Source organism: Podarcis liolepis, assembly GCF_965112155.1.
Source record: "Podarcis liolepis genome assembly, chromosome: 4".
NCBI lineage: Eukaryota > Metazoa > Chordata > Lepidosauria > Squamata > Lacertidae > Podarcis > Podarcis liolepis.
The window spans coordinates 44,355,513-44,373,198 of NC_139558.1; the positions used below are offsets into that span (position 1 = coordinate 44,355,513).

Here is a 17,686-nt window from a genome sequence, read left to right on the forward strand (position 1 = left end):
GGATCCTAGTTAGCTCTTTAGTACAACTGCCATTGTATGGATTTTTCCATACGTTGACGGAAAAAATCAACAGTTTCCCCAAATTGTAGCTCATATAGTGAAATTCATGCAAATATTAACTATGATTTTTGCATTGCAGTGGATTGAACTAGATAAGCCTTGGGGTCACTTCCAACTCTATGATGCCATGATTTTACTACTGAGTGTGGAGTTCAAAATCATGCTTTTCCAGTCGTTTCATCTGTGCAAACGTTTCAGTTTGCCTGAGGGAACACTACCCCCTCCTCTCCCATGTACTGTTCTGTACCTTTTTTTTTTTTTTTAATATAAAATTTTTATTGGTTTTACAACATTTTTAAGAAAAACAAACAAACACTAAAAAAGACAAACATACACGTATAATTTCAAACATATTTTCATAAACCTCTTTTCTTGGACTTCCCCATACCCCCCCTCTCTGCATCCCAATGTCCAAAATTCAACTAGCAACTCCCAATTGTTACTTTCCAATCTCTATCATCTTAGTCCTCTTTTATAGTCTAACCTTATATCCCTGTACCCTTTTGCTTCTGGAAACCACAACATTTTAGCATTCATTAAGTTTATAGTAGTCCTTAAGGTAGCTTTTAAATTTTTTCCACTCCTCTTCCACCGTCTCTTTTCGTTGGTCACGGATTCTGCCTGTCATCTCGGCCAATGTCATATAGTCCATCACTTTCATCTGCCATTCTTCCACAGTGGGTAAATCTTGTGTCTTCCAATACTTTGCGATGAGTATTCTTGCTGCTGTTGTGGCATACATAAAAAAAGTTCTATCTTTCTTTGTCACCAATTGGCCGACAATGCCCAAGAGAAAGGCCTCTGGTTTTTTAGGAAAGGTACATTTAAGTACCTTTTTCATTTCATTGTAGATCATTTCCCAGAAGGCCTTAATCTTCGGGCATGTCCACCAAAGGTGATAAAAGGTACCTTCAGTCTCTTTACACTTCCAACATTTATTATCGGGCAAATGATAGATTTTTGCCAGCTTGACCGGGGTCATGTACCACCTGTATACCATTTTCATAATGTTTTCCTTTAGGACATTACATGCCGTAAATTTGATACCGGTGTTCCATAACCATTCCCAGTCAGCTGACATAATGTTATGTCCAACATCCTGAGCCCACTTAATCATAGCCGATTTAACTGTTTCATCCTGTGTGTTCCATTTCAACAGCAAGTTGTACATTCTAGATAAATTCTTAGTATTGGGTTCTAACAGTTCGGTTTCTAATTTTGATTTTTCCACCTGGAAACCGATTTTCCTGTCCTGTTTAAAAAATTCCATTATTTGACGATATTGGAACCAATTTTCTACTTTATGCTTCAATTTCTCCTGACTTTGTAGTTTGAACTTATCTCCATCCTGTTCTAAAATTTCCCAATACTTCGGCCATCCGACCTCCATATTGAGTTTCTTCACTGCTTTAGCCTCCACTGGTGAGACCCATCTAGGGGTTTTGTTTTCCAATAGATCTTGATGTTAAGTAAACCCCTAGATATTTCACCTTCTTTACCACAGTCAAACCTGTTTCCTCTTGAAATTTCTCCTTTTCCATATCTGTTAAGTTTTTCCCTAAAACTTTGGTTTTTTGTTTATTCAACTTAAATCCAGCTACCTGGCCAAACTGTTGTATTATTTCTAAAACCTTTTTCGTACTAGTGTTTGGCTCCTGCAAAGTCAATACTAGGTCATCTGCAAACGCTCTTAACTTATAATGTTTAGCTCCGACCTGCACACCTTTAACCTGCTGGTCATTTCTTATCATGTTCAGCAACACCTCCAGAACTGAAATAAAAAGTAATGTTCTGTACCTTTTTTACTGTTCTGGGCGTCCTCCTCATCCCCCTGAGCCAGTTTCAGGGTGCATGGGGTCGGGGAGAGGGAACAGACCCATTATGTAAGCTAAATCCTTGTGCAAGGCTTGTGTTGGCAGGGCTGTTTAGGTGAATTGTGCCCTGAGTGTACAGTCTAAGAATATAATCCACCAATCTCTGCACCACTAAAACATAACTCAAGTACAGTGTAGTGTGTCCACTTGCATCATGCAAAATATTAGAAATGTGTATTCAGGACCAACATATCCATGAGGCAAGGTGAGGCAACTGCCTCAGGCAGCAGACTCCACAGGAGCAGTACAGTGGTACCTCGGGTTAAGTACTTAATTCGTTCCAGAGGTCCGTTCGTAACCTGAAACTGTTCTTAACCTGAGGTACCACTTTAGCTAATGGGGTCTCCTGCTGCCGCCGTGCCGCCAGAGCACAATTTCTGTTCTCATCCTGAAGCAAAGTTCTTAACCTGAAGCACTATTTCTGGGTTAGCAGAGTCTGTAACCTGAAGCGTCTATAACCCAATGTACCACTGTAGAACCAGCCTCCAAGGAATATGCCACATGTAGATCTTCACTCACCCCTTCTTCCTGTGTGTGTGTGTGTGTCGCACACCATTTTCTGGTTCACCTCAGGCGCCGAAATGTCTGAGCCCAACCCTGTGTGTACTGCTATACACTATTTAAACAACAACAACAACAAAAAATTTTTTTCATGCCACCCATCTACTCTGGGCAGCTCCCAACAAAAAGAGTAAAAGCACAATAAAACACCACACATTCAAAAACTTCCCTGAAGAAGGCTGCCTTTGGGTGTCTTTTAAAAACCACATAGTTTTTTATCTGTTTGACATCTGCAGGGAGGGCATTCCACAGGGCAGGTGCAACGACCGAAAAGGCCCTCTGCCTGGTTCCCTGTAACCTCACCTCTCGCAATGAGAGAATCCTTAGAAAGGATCTCAGGGCAGCTATAACAATTAAACAAAATGGTAGATCACTGAAATACAGTTAGCATTATCCAATCCAACCCAATCTGTTCAGCTGTCCTACCTCTACATACATAAAACATGTATTCTGAACATGGCTCATTACCCTTAGAAGGCAATCTGATAAGCTCTTCTCACCTGCTGTCCCCTCTGACAAGAATGGAGGTGTGCTTAAGGGATGGTGTGCTTACCCAGTCATTGGCTCATTAAAGGTTGCATGGATCCTTTTGCGTGACAAAGGCAAATGTTTAGATATTGGCAACTTTAGGAAGTACTTGAAGTCAGCATTTGGGGGACAGTTGCTGTAATTAGTAGTTATTCAATAAAAGGCAGAAGGGATGGTCCCCGTTGATTTAGACTTCTTCCTGCTGAAACAAAGTGACATTATTGATGAACCAGTAAGTGGCACTCTTTCCTCACACACCATTTAGTCAATAGTCCATTGTGCAAGAGTGACGTCTCATTTCTGTAGAGTACCAGGGATAAAGCAGAGAAATCAAGCTCTTTAGATTACCTTAGTTTGACCTTAGCAATAGACCTATGAAATAAAACTCATAGAAACTTAGCTTTTGAAGTCAAAGAGCAAAAAATTCTAATAAATGTAAATGATATAATAAAAAAGAACAGGAAAGGACAGGATGGAAGAAGGAAATGAGCCTCTCACCTACTAACTTTAGAGCCCTGCACCAGATAGATGTTTGCATGCAGCAAACTGTGCTGAAATTGTGCCTTGGTGTTACCTGACCCAATATGTCAGTCCTATATATTTTGTACATTTGCCTATAATATCAGCATAGAGTTGCTGCAGTGAAAATGGACCATCATCTCTTGCCATGTGGTGAGCAGAACGCCCAATACCAAACCTTTATTTAGTGGCACATTAAACCTTAGCATCGAGGATTTCCTTACCAATATTGCTTTATCATTTTTATTTTTGTATTAGTTGTTCATAGTATTTGTATCTGACAAATCTAGTAAACTCAGTGCTATTCCATATGTGGGTGGCTTGCTTCCTAAGACATTTATGAAAAGGTAATGAAATATATGGGGACGCGGGTGGCGCTGTGGGTTAAACCACAGAGCCTAGGACTTGCTGATCAGAAGGTCGGCGGTTTGGGTCCCTGCGACGGGGTTAGCTCCCGTTGCTCGGTCCCAGCTCCTGCCAACTTAGAAGTTTGAAAGCAAGTCAAAGTGCAAGTAGATAAATAGGTACCGCTCTGGCGGGAAGGTAAACAGCGTTTCCGTGCACTGCTCTGGTTCGCCAGAAGTGGCTTAGTCATGCTGGCCGCATGACCCGGAAGCTGTACGCCTGCTCCCTCGGCCAATAAAGCGAGATGAGCGCTGCAGCCCCAGAGTCGGTCACGACTGGACGTAATGATCAGGGCTCCCTTTACCTTCACCTTAATGAAATATATAACTTTCAGAAGGAATTCCCCTCAAACAGAATAGTGATGGCGATTATTTATGATGTTTCCCTTTATTCTTAATGAGAAGAGAAAAGGCATTTCCTCTTTTATACCCACCTGGCCTTCCTCATTAAAGTATATGCATTAAATTTACTTTGAAGGAATTCTTATTGATATGTTCAGCACTGGAGTCTAAGACATCTAAGTTTTCTTCTTAGATGCCGTGCTGTTCTTTCCCATGATGCTTGATTAAATAAAGGCATCAGATTTCTCGACTCAAGAATTGGCTGTTTTGTTCAAGTTAATATTGCTTTTCATCCTTCACTGGTCCCTGGGTGTTGCCAGATCACAATGCTGAAGTGAAAGTAGAAACTGTATTAGCCAGAATTTCTCTTTCAGGCTTTCCACCAGCCTTCCACCCTCTAGATCAGTGGTTCCCAATTAGCTAAGTACTGCAGGCCCCCTGTTTTTCAAAAGCCAAGCCATGGAATTCCTACTTTTGAAAAAATGATATCCCTATGGTTGTTTTCGTTGAGTGAACAGAGCCACAGATCCCCTGGAGTCACCAGTTGGGAACGGCTGCTCTAGATGTTTTGGACTACAACCCCATTCACCTGATTGTTGGCCACACAGACTGGGGCTGATGGACATTGAGGGCATAAGGTTGGGGATGGCTATTCCTGGAAAATAGGGACATTTGGAGGTCTGCTAGCTTCTAGCTCCAATGTTCCCTTTCCTAGGCCAGCTCTGTTACCAGCTGATGGTAAGGAGCCCATGTGGAACTGCTGTTTATATATGCCAACCAATGAAAATCAAGTGCCCTTGAACATGTGAAAAGTGACTTTCCTTTGAGCAACCAAAGGTGTCTGGTTATGTTGGGGGCAGGTTGGGGGGCAGGTTCATACTGTCCTGTTATCACCATCTACTCTTCCTTCAGGCTCCCCTCTGCCAACACATTGCTTGCTTTCAGAGTTGTTCCCTCTGGGCTCCCTGTCCCTTCCCTTTTCTAAATCCCAGACTCCTGACCCTTTCCATTTCTCAGTGTGATGAGCACAAAGCTTGTCTTGCTGGATTCTGCAGCACAGCATTGTTGATAAGGTTCCCCTTCCCTTAATCTCTAGGATTCAGTCATGAAATACAAAATGAGAAATGTTTAAATGCATAACTAAAATTCAGGGCTGTTCCTAAAGTAAAAATAAAAATAGATGGTCTTGTTAAAAATGTTCTAGACATGAAAATATCCACGAATAAGTCCAGAGTGTAAAATTGTGTGCCTTTAAATGAAGGCTGCCTTTGCAATGTGCTCTTAAATGCTGGTCTCAGTCAGGGTTTTCACATTTTATGACATCTCCCAATATCTCGGAAATAGGATAATGCTTCTGCCTGTACGCACTTTCCTAAAAGATTGGTCTCACACCATGTACAAATATAGATCCCAATTTCAGACAAACTCCTAAGAGACTTCATCCTTTTGGAAAGTTGTAGAACTGAATTGTGAGCTGCAGCAATTTAGCTGCCTTGTTTTCATGCTCTCTTGGCCCTTTCTAACACCACCACTAACAGCCGCTTGGCACATGTACAGTCCAAAGAAATGTGTAAAATAAGGGAAGGTGGCTGGAGAGCTCTCTTCAATAGACTGCATGGCTTCCTTTAGAACAGAGTTATTTCGCTTATTACACTTTGAGTGGATCACTCAAAGGGCATATTTTCCTACCTGTAACTTTTCAGTTTTTTAAAAAACCATAAAGTAGTAGCCATAGTTTGAGAAACAAACGAAAAATGTTCAGATAAAGGCAAGAGAAGTGACCAAAATGTGTGGTCTGGTTGCACTACAAGGTCTTCAGCTTTGAAAAGCTTGCATCACCATAGGAGATAATATGCATCACTTAATTGCTTCCACCCATTAAATAAAATACATTTTTAAAAATAATTTTAAAAAACACAATTCAAAGTAATATGGTGATTAGGACACTTAGTGGGGAACCGAACAGCCAGATTTTTTAAAAAGTAGATGTTATCCTCATAATAAGCTAGAATGGTATTGGATATCTGGATTGTTTAGAGTTGTATGCCTAAATATACACTAGGAGTGTGTCTCAACTCTGTGTCTGTGCAGGAGGGTACATGTCATGATTTCATGTTCCTGAGTGGGATTGTCCCATTAACACGTCATCTGTTGGCAGATCAGGGACTCTACAAGCTTCCAAGTTGCCCTAGCCTCAGTTTTCCAAAGAATTAAATGCATAGCTCTCTCTCTCCCCCCCCCTTCCAAGAAATGAAACCAAGTTGACTGGGAAAACTCCCAGAGTCTTAGAGGCTAAAGGGCGGAGAGGAGGGTGGGATCTTTCCTTTCGATGGGCAGGTTTAGTTTTTAGTGACAGGGCCTTTTCACAGGGCACTCCAATGACAGTGATCACAGGGAGAGATGTTGAATAGAGTTCTTCATGGGGGTTGCCATTCTCTGAGTTTTGCCTATAAGAGGCCTAAGACTATTGAGGTGAACAGTTTCTTTCACAATCATTTTTTCTAACAATTAAAAAGTATTACGCACTATCTCTCTTTGTGGAGTGTACTTTAAAGAAGGGAAATAATTAAAAAACCCCACTGGTGACTTTTCAAGGTTTTTATAACAAAGGTAAAATCACTTGTCACTATAGCCCCTGGATCTATTTGTCTAAACTTTTTGGCAGGTTTCTTGCCTAGAAGCACATTTCACCTTTTCAAATAACTAGGGAAAGGAATGTGATTTCTGTCTTCCACCCCATATGTCTACCTCTCTAAAATTTGGCAGGTTTCATCCTTTCAAAAGGGGTGGCCATGCCTGCAATCTGCATCCAATTCTGGAACAAGAATAAGTAAATTAGAGCCTTAAAAACACTTTAAAAGCACCCGTAATTTGATTTATTTTTATAAAAAATAAATATGCTGCCAACTCGTAAAAAAATCAAGGCAATGTACAACAATATGCATAACAGCAATATATATATTTATTCTGGATCTACCAGAAATTCAGCAAGTTTAATCTACTCTGGAGGGGCTTCTTTGTCTGCAATAGTGAGTAATCTTTTTTTAAGTTAATGAATTTGTCAACCATTTTTAGCCCTCAAACCTGGTGTCGCGACTCTTTCCCCTGGGATCTGCTTGGATTGGAAATTATTCTGTGTAGGTTTTCACAAATATCCAGGACCTTAATTCTGTTAATAATCCGTGAGTGACCTGAACAGGATTCACATGAAGTGCTGCAAAAGATATCCCAGAGCTGAAATTCTGTAATTGCTGCAACTGTTAACATGAAAATCTCCATATGTATTATAAGGCTTGGGACTAGCATAGCATTCCTAATGCCATGCTGCAGTCAGGTCATAGAACAGCTTAGATAAGTTTGCCATTTTAAAAGCTTGTGCCAGTGTCCTTTCTCTCCCTCTCCCTCTCTTTTTCTCTCTCCCCGCTAGATCAGCTTTCTCAGTATCGGTGGCCCAGATAGCTGCATCATTACACAGATGTTTTTCTTCCAAACAGAATAATATTTGAACTGGTCCACCCCTGACAAATTTATTTGCCAGGATCAAATCATTCTCTCTGTTGGATGGCAAAATCAGCAGGGGATGCTAAGTAATGAGCCAGTAGGGGATGACTCTGCCTGTTGAACCTCTGCATGTGCTGTCTATGAGCAAGTCAGTGTCCCTGGAGGCAGTGGGAAAGAACAATAGCTGGACTTGTATAGGAATTAGCATGCCTGACAGTGACAGATTCGGTTATTGACAACTCTGGCAGAATGAAGTCCTTGAAACACAATTATGTGAGAGGCGTTTGGTCTTCGAAAACTTAAAAACTAGGAAAACTGGGTATGCATGCAAGGTCACAAATTACAAGGTACAATATCCTTGCCTTTGCAGGGAAAGTGCCTTTCAAGCTCTGTTTATTGCAAAATAATAACAGTTCTAAAGCAAAGAAGAGATGACATTGAAGCTGATTCAGATCCTACCAAAGCAAAAATGTGAAGCTGAAACACTGATTTTGTATTCAGGTAGAAGTGATGGTACTCACAGGACGCACAAAAGAGGCTTGTATGTATAACATGCACACACACACACTTGACAATCTCTGGGCAATCTAATTTATTACTAGAGTGCTTTTATTAAGTCACTGCTGGCAGCTCATTCAGCAATCTCAAAATATATTACAGCACGTGTATGCATGTATATGTATATAGAATCTATGCTTTGTCGTTTAATAGTGTTAAAAGCAGTATTATGAAAGAGTACATAAAGGAAGATACAATGCTTTGTTTTAGCCCAACATGTGAACATTTGCTCATGTATAGGGGCATGGTCTCACTCCTTGCTCTATACATAGATGCAGTGCTTTTTTCTGGGGGAATGCAGGGGTACGCATACCCCTAAACATTTTGTGAATCCAGATTTGGCCTCATTGAGGGGCAGTGTTTCAGTATGAGTAGGAAAATGCGAGTACCCCTAAACACTTTTTTTAAAAAAGAAAACAAGTACTGCATAGATGTCTTACAAGTAAGTAATGCTGATGAAAAGGACTTGTATGAAAGTTCCTACGCGAATACCAGAATATAGGAAACTAGTACACCCTTTTCTGAGAGGAATGAAATAACAGTTAGTGATTGGTTATAAGAGAAATGTTCTGGGGCCTACACATAGGAGAAACTGTGCCATTATCAGGAAGAGAAAGAACATACAAGTAAGGCAACAGTCAAGATTGGTAAAACATTTGGTCTGACAGACCAATAAGGATTTGGAAGTGCAAGGCTCAAAAATTCAGATGGATTTGAACTAATCAGCCACATCTTTGGTCGTAAGTCTCTAGCAATATTTCAAACAATTATTGCTTCCATCTACCTGCATGTTATGTGTATAATTAAAACCATGTATTAAGCTTCAGTGACTGAGTTAATAAACTGTGGAATACAGCCAAGAACACAAATCCTCTGGTCTGGGATGTATTCCTGTGAAGTCTAGAGCAGGGGTCGGCAAGGTTTATCTTGCCTGGGCCAGATCAGTCCTGTGGAGATCCCTCTGTGGGCCAGATCGCATGTGTGCCTGCGATTTTCAGCACTTGTGCCTGCACAGATGCAATTTTTGGTGTCTGAACGTGTGGAGACATGATTTCCAGCGCCGCATAAGCAAGTCCCCATGCCATGCTGTGCCAGTTTAGCGCAGCACGTGAGCAGGCGGCACACTTTGGGGGCAACTAGTGGGCTAGTTAAACAACCTCCGTGGGCTGCTTCCGGCCCATGGGCCTTAGGTTGCTGACCCCTGGTCTAGAGAAAAATAGACTTTTTGTGGGTCTATGAGATCCATGAGGAAAATTTCCCATACTTCACACCAGTATTTATTCTATTATTCTTTTATACATGCTTGGCAAAGGAAAACAGAACTGCAACTGCTTCTTGGAGGCAGAGTGCTACTATAAAGGTTATCAACAATGCTGAGTTCTCCACATGCAGAATGGCTTTTTGATACAGATGGTGGCAGCCCCCTATAAAGCAAGCCACTCTCTGGGTTGGAGCACGGAGGTGCTGTTTCACATAGCGCCACCATGACTAGCATAACATAAATCTAGATACTGATCAATACATGCTTTCTCACAAGTGTTAAATTAGTCAGGATATAATAGTGACTAGCTCAGTCCATTACCCTCTCATTTCGATTACACCCAGTCCTTCATCATGTTCAGGTTATTTGTTTACTACACACAATGTAAATTCACTTACACTTTAAGCACACTCCACACACACTGTAAAAAACAACAACTCCTGCTTTTTATTACTTGTTTTCTGCTCCCTGATTCTATTTTTTATTATTATTGAGTGACTGTCACAAATTCAGCTCCCTTGAAAGTAATGGGATTAGACTGTCAGCCAGCCCTGGCAGAAATGAGTTGAGTCAGGGCTCTATGTTTGTGAGAGAGTCTCTTGTTTAGGAAATCCATCTTTCTGAAACTCTCCAGAATTTTTAGCTCAAGCAACAGCAGCAGGTTGCAGGAACGGATATTGGCAGAAGTAAAATGTTTGGCACATCCAAGCATGTTTGTGACACAACCACACAATTTGGCATATGTAAGCTTTCTGGCAGCAGGGACGTTTGCCAATAAAATAGATTGATTTGGGTCTACTTTTCACTGAGGTGGTAAACCTGAGTGTGAGCTGTAGCTCTCACTCCCCCCCCCCCAAAAAAAATCAAAATCATGGCACTTAGAAAACTAGCATGCCATGAAAAAGTGAGGTTGGAATCCTTCATCTTGACACCTAGTTTTCTAAAGTGTGTTTTTTTTTAAATGAATGCAGGAGAAATTAATACTGTGAGACTGAAGTGCTACAGCCCAGCCACAGGCTTGCTTCCTCAGTGAAAACTAGGTCTTTATCTGCTGAAACTCTTCCAATGTTTTGGATACTTTCAATCAGAGCTTGATTTTGGGGGGTTGTGTGTGATGACTCCAGGCGGCCTGGCAAAAACAAACAAAAAGAATAGCCCAACCTATAATTATTTTTTGCTAAATGCGTAAGGGCAAGACATGCAAGTTCATCTTGTTTTGTTGAAGAGTACATATATTGCAACAGAATGCCTTTGCAAACCCCAAAGTCTGTTTGTCATACCCATTTAGATGAAAGGGGACTATACCTCTCAAACAGGTTGGATTGGAAACAGTTCACTCATCTACTGTCCATTAACATCTTTTGGAAGATCGTAAAAGCTCTGTGGTAAAGCAAGTGGAGAAGAATATTTCAAAGGAATGGCCAGACTAATTTGTGTGACTTCTGTGACTAGATAGGGTAACTGTAATTGTGATGGGATTTTTGTAGTTTAAGAAAATAATTTACGAATGGGAATGGAAACATTTCAAGTGTTTTGGAAGTTCCATTTCCTATATTTCTGATAATGGGTAGACTGACCTTTTAATAATGGAGCCTTTTGTTCGAGTGAATCCCCGTGGCTCCTCTGCAACACCGTAGTTGTTAAAAATGCCTTAATTGGGATTAAAGATGTGTGGCACAATCTCATTTTAGTGGAAATATTCTAAGGTGGTTATTATTAAATCCCACTGGTTATTTTTTTTAAAAAAGAAGATGATGGTAAGCACTCTGTAAGAGTATCACTTGATTTTCTTTTCTAGGTTTCATCCGCGTTCTGTTCCACTCATCTGTCTAGCTAAACCTCAAATGCTTGTACAGCATAAACAGTATCCCTTAAAGCGTGCCTGGTAAGTAATGAACTCCTTCTAAATTCTCTGCTCAACAGCTCCCCTGAGTTTATGGAAGTTAATGTAATTGAGCAATGACTTGGCTACCTATGTATTGCTATCTGTCAAAGGAACTTTAAAGGAGGAGTTGACAACATTCATTCTGAGCTATTTCATATAAATTTCTTGAAAGCTATTTCCTCGACGCTGAAAAACATGCAGCTTTTTCATCTTTACTGAATAAGCAAGTTCATTTCAGCATTAAATTGGAGGGCTTGCAGATTTAGCTTTCCTAATGTCTTTACTGTCCTCTTTACCTTTTCCTTTACTGGTGCTAAAAGTCATTCAGGAGTGAATTATAGCCAAGTTGTTTTGGAATAACAGGGCATATAATCTTTAAAAAGGTCTGCACCACTTCTGATAAACTGTCTTAAGCTTGAAAGGCACGTATGAGCTGTAATAGTAGTTAAGCATTTATGGTCTGAAGGGCAATACGAGGCCACCACCCTGTTGAAGCTAAGCAGGTTGAGATGTGGTCAGTGTCTCAATAGGTGACGCTGTGGAAACCAGATGTACACTCTCTTGAGTTCCACAGTATGATAAAAATGTAAGAGAAGGAAAAATAACTAGGAGAGTGCACAAGCAACAATACTTTTGTAAGTGGAAAGGGCTACTAATGTGGTTTTATCAACAGGCATACCTAGTGACTTATGGTCATACTACTTTTTAAATTTAGATTTTTGTTGTTAAACATCTAGTATACTCTTGGTTAACCTTTGGAAGAGCAGTGGTTGGAGCAGCCAAACTGGGAAGGGTGACAGCAAATGCTCTGCGTACAAATATTCCTCTGGATAGTCATTCAGTGCAAACAATAATGGTCTGATGTGTATAAGGCAGCTTCCTATGTTCCTAGCAGCAGCAGCAACATCTAAGGCTTGGGGAGTAGTCATTTTCCATCATCACCCCAATAACCTTCTCTATGGCACAGTGAAGATCCAGGAGCTGCAGCCTACTGAGTTGACTTGATGAGATGTTCTGCTTCCAAAAGGTTGCCAGGTAGTGCACACCAGGTGTGTATATGGGTGTGTGCTGTTCTCCCTATGAAGCCTCCAAAGAACATCAGTTGGAACACCCACAACAGCAGTAGTATCTAAGGCTTGGAAAGTGGACATCCCACCCCTGCTCCCGTCAGCATTTTCTTTGAAAAACACACACCTGATGTGTACACAAGCACATTTTTGCTTCTCATCTGCCACCTTAAGGGCCTGTTGTCAGGCAGAAAATTAATATGTAAGTATTTTGACTAAACAAACAAATACACCAGTGGTGCTTCAGTTTAATTAAGAGCGATAGTTCATGCTCAGTTAGTGAAGAAGCAATGTGAATGTGAATGAAGAAGTTGTTTTCTCTCTGTGGGGTATATTTGACAGCTGGGAATGTCTGATATAAGCGACACCAGCTTGAAATGGGCAGGAAAAAGGGGAGCAGTCAGATAGGCATGGTGTGCTGGTCCAGGAGATTTGATGCTGAGGTGGAGCAAGATGAGTAAGGGGAATGAGGAATCAATAGCTTTGGCTGCCTTCTGGATTCTTCTGCAATGAGGCCAGGTAGAGAATTTCAACAGGCCTCTCTCCATCCAAATAGTGCCAGGCAAATACTTGCCTTTTTAAAAAGGTTTCATATATTTGTATCCTCTTTTAGTGTGGTGAGATCTGTAAAATTGGTCTTATTTGTACATATATATTTTTATGTTTTAGGCTCTTTATTTCTACTGTGTTAAGTTGCTTTGGGTCACTTTTGTGAGGAAAGCGACTGCCTAATATAATATAATAATCACTTAATATAATTAATATGGCAGCAAGATTGAGCAAAAGGAAGTGTACAAAGAGGCTGGATGAAGGATGCTATCAGAATGTAGGAAATGTAACCTCACCTGGGGGGAAAAGGAGGAAAGGTTATTTGAAAGCTGCAGCCTTGCTCCTCATCTTTTCTAAAATAAGTTTCATCCCAGAGTGGCTGCAGCTCACCAATGTACATAAGCAAGAAGGCTTTGACAATAGCTTCAACTTCCTTTAATGGTGAGCTGTGGGAGCAAGGGGAGGAATGCATTAAAAGATAGTCTCCAAATAATGATTTCATTTCCTTTTGGGCCATATTAACTCTTGCTTTTAAAATCTGCATTGAGGTTTGGTGCTTGCTCTTTGACACTGCTGCTATTTGAAAGTGGCAAATTCCAAAGTACACTTCACTTTTTCTAAGAAAAGCCATTGTTTCTCTTCTGCACGTACGTCTGGCAGTGTAGAAATAATCATCTTAGTCAGGAAATATTTGTCAGAACAGCACTGTGTGTCCTGAAGGATCATCAGAGTGGGCTGGGAGCAGTGGAAGGAGGCATTGTCAAAGTGAAGGTACAGCAATGCATTTTGATTAGAACTTTCCTTTGCCTTCCAGCTCACAGAGCTGCTTAGAGAGAGAGAGGGAGAGAGTGTGTGTGTTGATTGCTAGATGGGGTGTGTATTTAAAACCATTGCAACTTTGGCTTTAGTTTTCAAAATGTGTTTTCATTTGAGGCTGCAGTGCAGGAGTAGAAACCGTGTTGCTGAAGTAGATAGGTAAAGCCTGGAGCTGGTGGAAAAGATTCTGACACCTAGCCCAGAGATACGGTATCTGGGTTAAGTAGAACAGCAGTTAATCTGCTGCTGGTTCTAGCGGAGCTACCTTCTACACTTAAATGCTTGAGCACTTGCTTTAAATCTCAGAGATCCCAGGGTAGTTTCAGCAGCAATATCTATAATTAATTGCATGTGTAATGAAGTCCATTTGGGAAGCCTGTGATGACTCGCCTCTGTGTTACCCAAAGACATTACAATATCAATAGCACTAGTAATTTTAATTAAAACTTTGAAATGTCGGCCTGTTGAAATATTCATTATTGCACTTGATTAGGTTGTTTTGTAGTCTTCTGCACTTTCCTTTCATTACATATTACCATGACTTTGCAAAATGAGGCCACTTGCAGCAAAGCACATATAACTTCTTTCAGAGGAAGTGTCTTAGATGTTTTGTTGTTGCTGTGTAAATTTTTGACATTAAAAAAAGTACCACCAGCCACTGGAGCATATTGGGGGGGGGGAACAGCTCTCATAAATATCCCAGTTGTACAGTTCATGTAGATTTTGAAATTCCTGATGTGCAAGAATAATAAGATACACTCGAAAACTTACTAGATGTTATGGAAAGCTTAGAGGGCACACCAGTTCGAGGGTTGGCCAAGATCTTTATTATCTCAGTTAAAGACAGTACAGTAACAGACTCCACCAAGTAAGTCCACTGCCACCTAGTGACTAAACTATATAATGACCATATCCACACACTGAGTGCCACATATGACAACCATTGTTATGAACTTTGCTGTCTTGATTATTGTAAACAGGCCAATCATAAAGCAACATAGAGATTTAAAAAGAAAAGGAAAGAACAGCAATATTTATTGGTAACTGGAGAACTCTCTCCTCTACTTTTGAAAGGTGACACCCTTCCGTTAGTGAATAGAAGCAAATAGTTCAATGAATTTGAACACATGCATTTATAGAAAACTAAGAGTTCTTATCTGGAGTTGGCTGAAACTGGGATTCTTGGTGCAGTTGCACTTTAGGAATGTGAAACAGGGTTAGTGGCTCTCGGGGGGGGGGCAATTTGAATGAAATATTGCAGAGACCCAGGTAAGCCCCACCCTGCATAAGCAATCACATGTCATGGTGCACACACACCATTTGAATGGAAATGCCCATCAATTTTGCAGGGACCCAGTCCCCTCAAATATTTTATTCTGGGGGTCCTAGGAGTTGGCTCCTATGGTGGCTATGATGTCTGTTGTAGACGTTTACTTGCTTTCAGTGGGCTCAGATTGTCTGTTTCTAAATAGATATCAAGGACAAGGATATTCCCAGGGCTCACTATCTCATCTAAAGGAAATAAAAACCTGTTGTACCCCCACCCACTGGGCTTCTTACTGCCAAGGAAAGTGGGTAACACCTAACTGGATGAGCAAAAGTCTTCCACATATCTTGATAGCATGAAGCTTGATAGCATGTACCATTTGTATCTTATTTTTAGTACCATATAAAATAACAAACTTATTTTGGAAGAAGCCTTATTGCAGGCAGAGCTTCTATGGGACTGAGGCTCACTGCAGGAATCTCTCATGTGCCAGGGAGAATAAATGCTAAAGCATCTTGTGGTAGCTACAATAAAACACCCAGAACAATGTTCAATGTCAATCAACAAGAAACAGCAATCTTAAGGAGCAGATAGATTCAGAGTCCCCTAAGGACACTGGGCTGAAGCCACTGAGGGCTAGTCAGCACTTTGAATTAAGCCCACAAACATTTTGGAAGCCAATATAATAGTTTCAGAATTGGCGTCATATGCTTTCTCAGGCCCATTCCACTTTATTTTGTACCAAGTTAATTCTTTCTTTAAAAAGCTCAGGATCCAGGAACTGACCCATACCTGGCTTTCTTGATAGCACCCCCAAATAGACTTTGGGACCAAAGCATGAATAACAAGGGTTTATTTCCAAAAAGCTTTGATGTACAGGATTAGAAATAATACATTTTTTTAAAATTACTTTTTACCTGACTAAAAAACAACAACCACCAAATATTGCTATCCAGCGGGCAGTTCTGTACTGAACCTAAGTGGAATTTATTAGGTGAGCACTGAAGAACTAAGGTCCAATTTCATTCACTGTGTTCAATAAATAGAGCAGTTCACACAGGCTGGAGTGACAGAATAAGAGATACTTTCAATTTAAAATACCACAGTATTTTTTTCGCCCCATCAAGATTCTCTAAGCTAGCACAGCACAGAAGTAGCAAGCTTGTCATATTTGTCATTGACTTTTAAAAGGATTTTTATAATCTTACAATTCTTGCCATGAAGTCTCCTGCAATATACTTGCACAAGGTACATGAGCATCAGCTTTCTTGACTTCAGCAACCAAAAGATACTTCAATTCTTATTCTTGGTATGTATATATGGTGTGATTAGTAAGACTCAATATACTGGCACACAAAATCATGTGCAAGCTTCTGAGTTCTCCAGAACTCTTCTTCAGATGTTAACTAAAAGGAAGAGGGGAGAAAAAGTAGGCTATGATGATGTTAAAGCTCTGAACTCTGAAACTGAATAGCAAAGCTGGTTGGAACCCTGAACAGAAGTCATTCCCCAATACAACATTTTGCTGCATCCCCTGCTTGTGATTTTTGTATTCTCACAGATAATTTATCCTAAAAATAGCATTGCCAGAATGGGGGAATTTAGTTTTAACTGGCACCTATAAAAAGTTTCACAACTTCCCTAAGCCCTGTCCCCCTGACACCCACACATTAGTCATGGGTGACTGAATTGGCAAAGTCTGTGCCTATATAAGTCTGTGGAAGGTCGTGGGAATGTGGAAACCCTGTGGTATAGGGGTGTATGTATAAAAATTGTGAGCAACATTCTAATAGAATCTTCAACAGCTGTGAACTTTCCCTCGGCTCATAAATGAGGTAAGATGTATCACTTATAGGTGTTTCATAAGTGGATCTTTCAGAAAGTCTATACTGATTATTAAATTCTGGTGCCTAGTGCTTTAAGTGTTTGGCCTATTTTTACACCTTTGATAAGCTGTTTTTCAGTATATCATCTAAGCAGGATTTATTTATTTATTTTTATCCCTGAAAGGCCAGATCAAATGACCTTTCATTTTCTTCTGTACTTTAATAATACTAGTCTGTCAGGTAGAATGTTAGCGTGTGTAAAGTAAATAGATGGGCAAAACCACAGTGTCTGCACTTACTGTACTAGCATTAAGAGATTCAGCATTCATAGTTATTTGATTCAACTTTTTGAGTTGCTCTCATTTATTAGGAACATAAAGAGCTTGTACAAGGATTTTCTTGTAAGCAGTTTTCCGATTATGTACAAACAGAATCTATATAAAGTCCACTTGCACATACATTCCCACGGATATGTGAGACTGATTATTTAATATATATTTAAAAATATCTCTAAGTGGTATACAAACAACAGAAGCAACAACAGACATCTTATACAAAATATTACAAAAATATACATTTACATATAAAAATGTTACATTAATACAAAGTACATATACATACATACATATACACACACATTGGTTCATTTACCTTCTGACACACCCTCC

At 40.2% G+C, this 17,686-nt stretch overlaps 1 long non-coding RNA gene across 1 annotated transcript in view; it reads left to right on the top strand.

Annotated features, from left to right (window-relative positions):
* The window catches only part of LOC310704624, a 538,844-nt gene that overhangs the window by 153,487 nt on the left and 367,671 nt on the right, over positions 1-17,686 (top strand). Inside the window, exon 3 of the long non-coding RNA XR_014524929.1 lies at positions 11,407-11,493. This is a non-coding gene — a long non-coding RNA (uncharacterized lncRNA). The remainder of the gene's footprint in view (positions 1-11,406; positions 11,494-17,686) is intronic.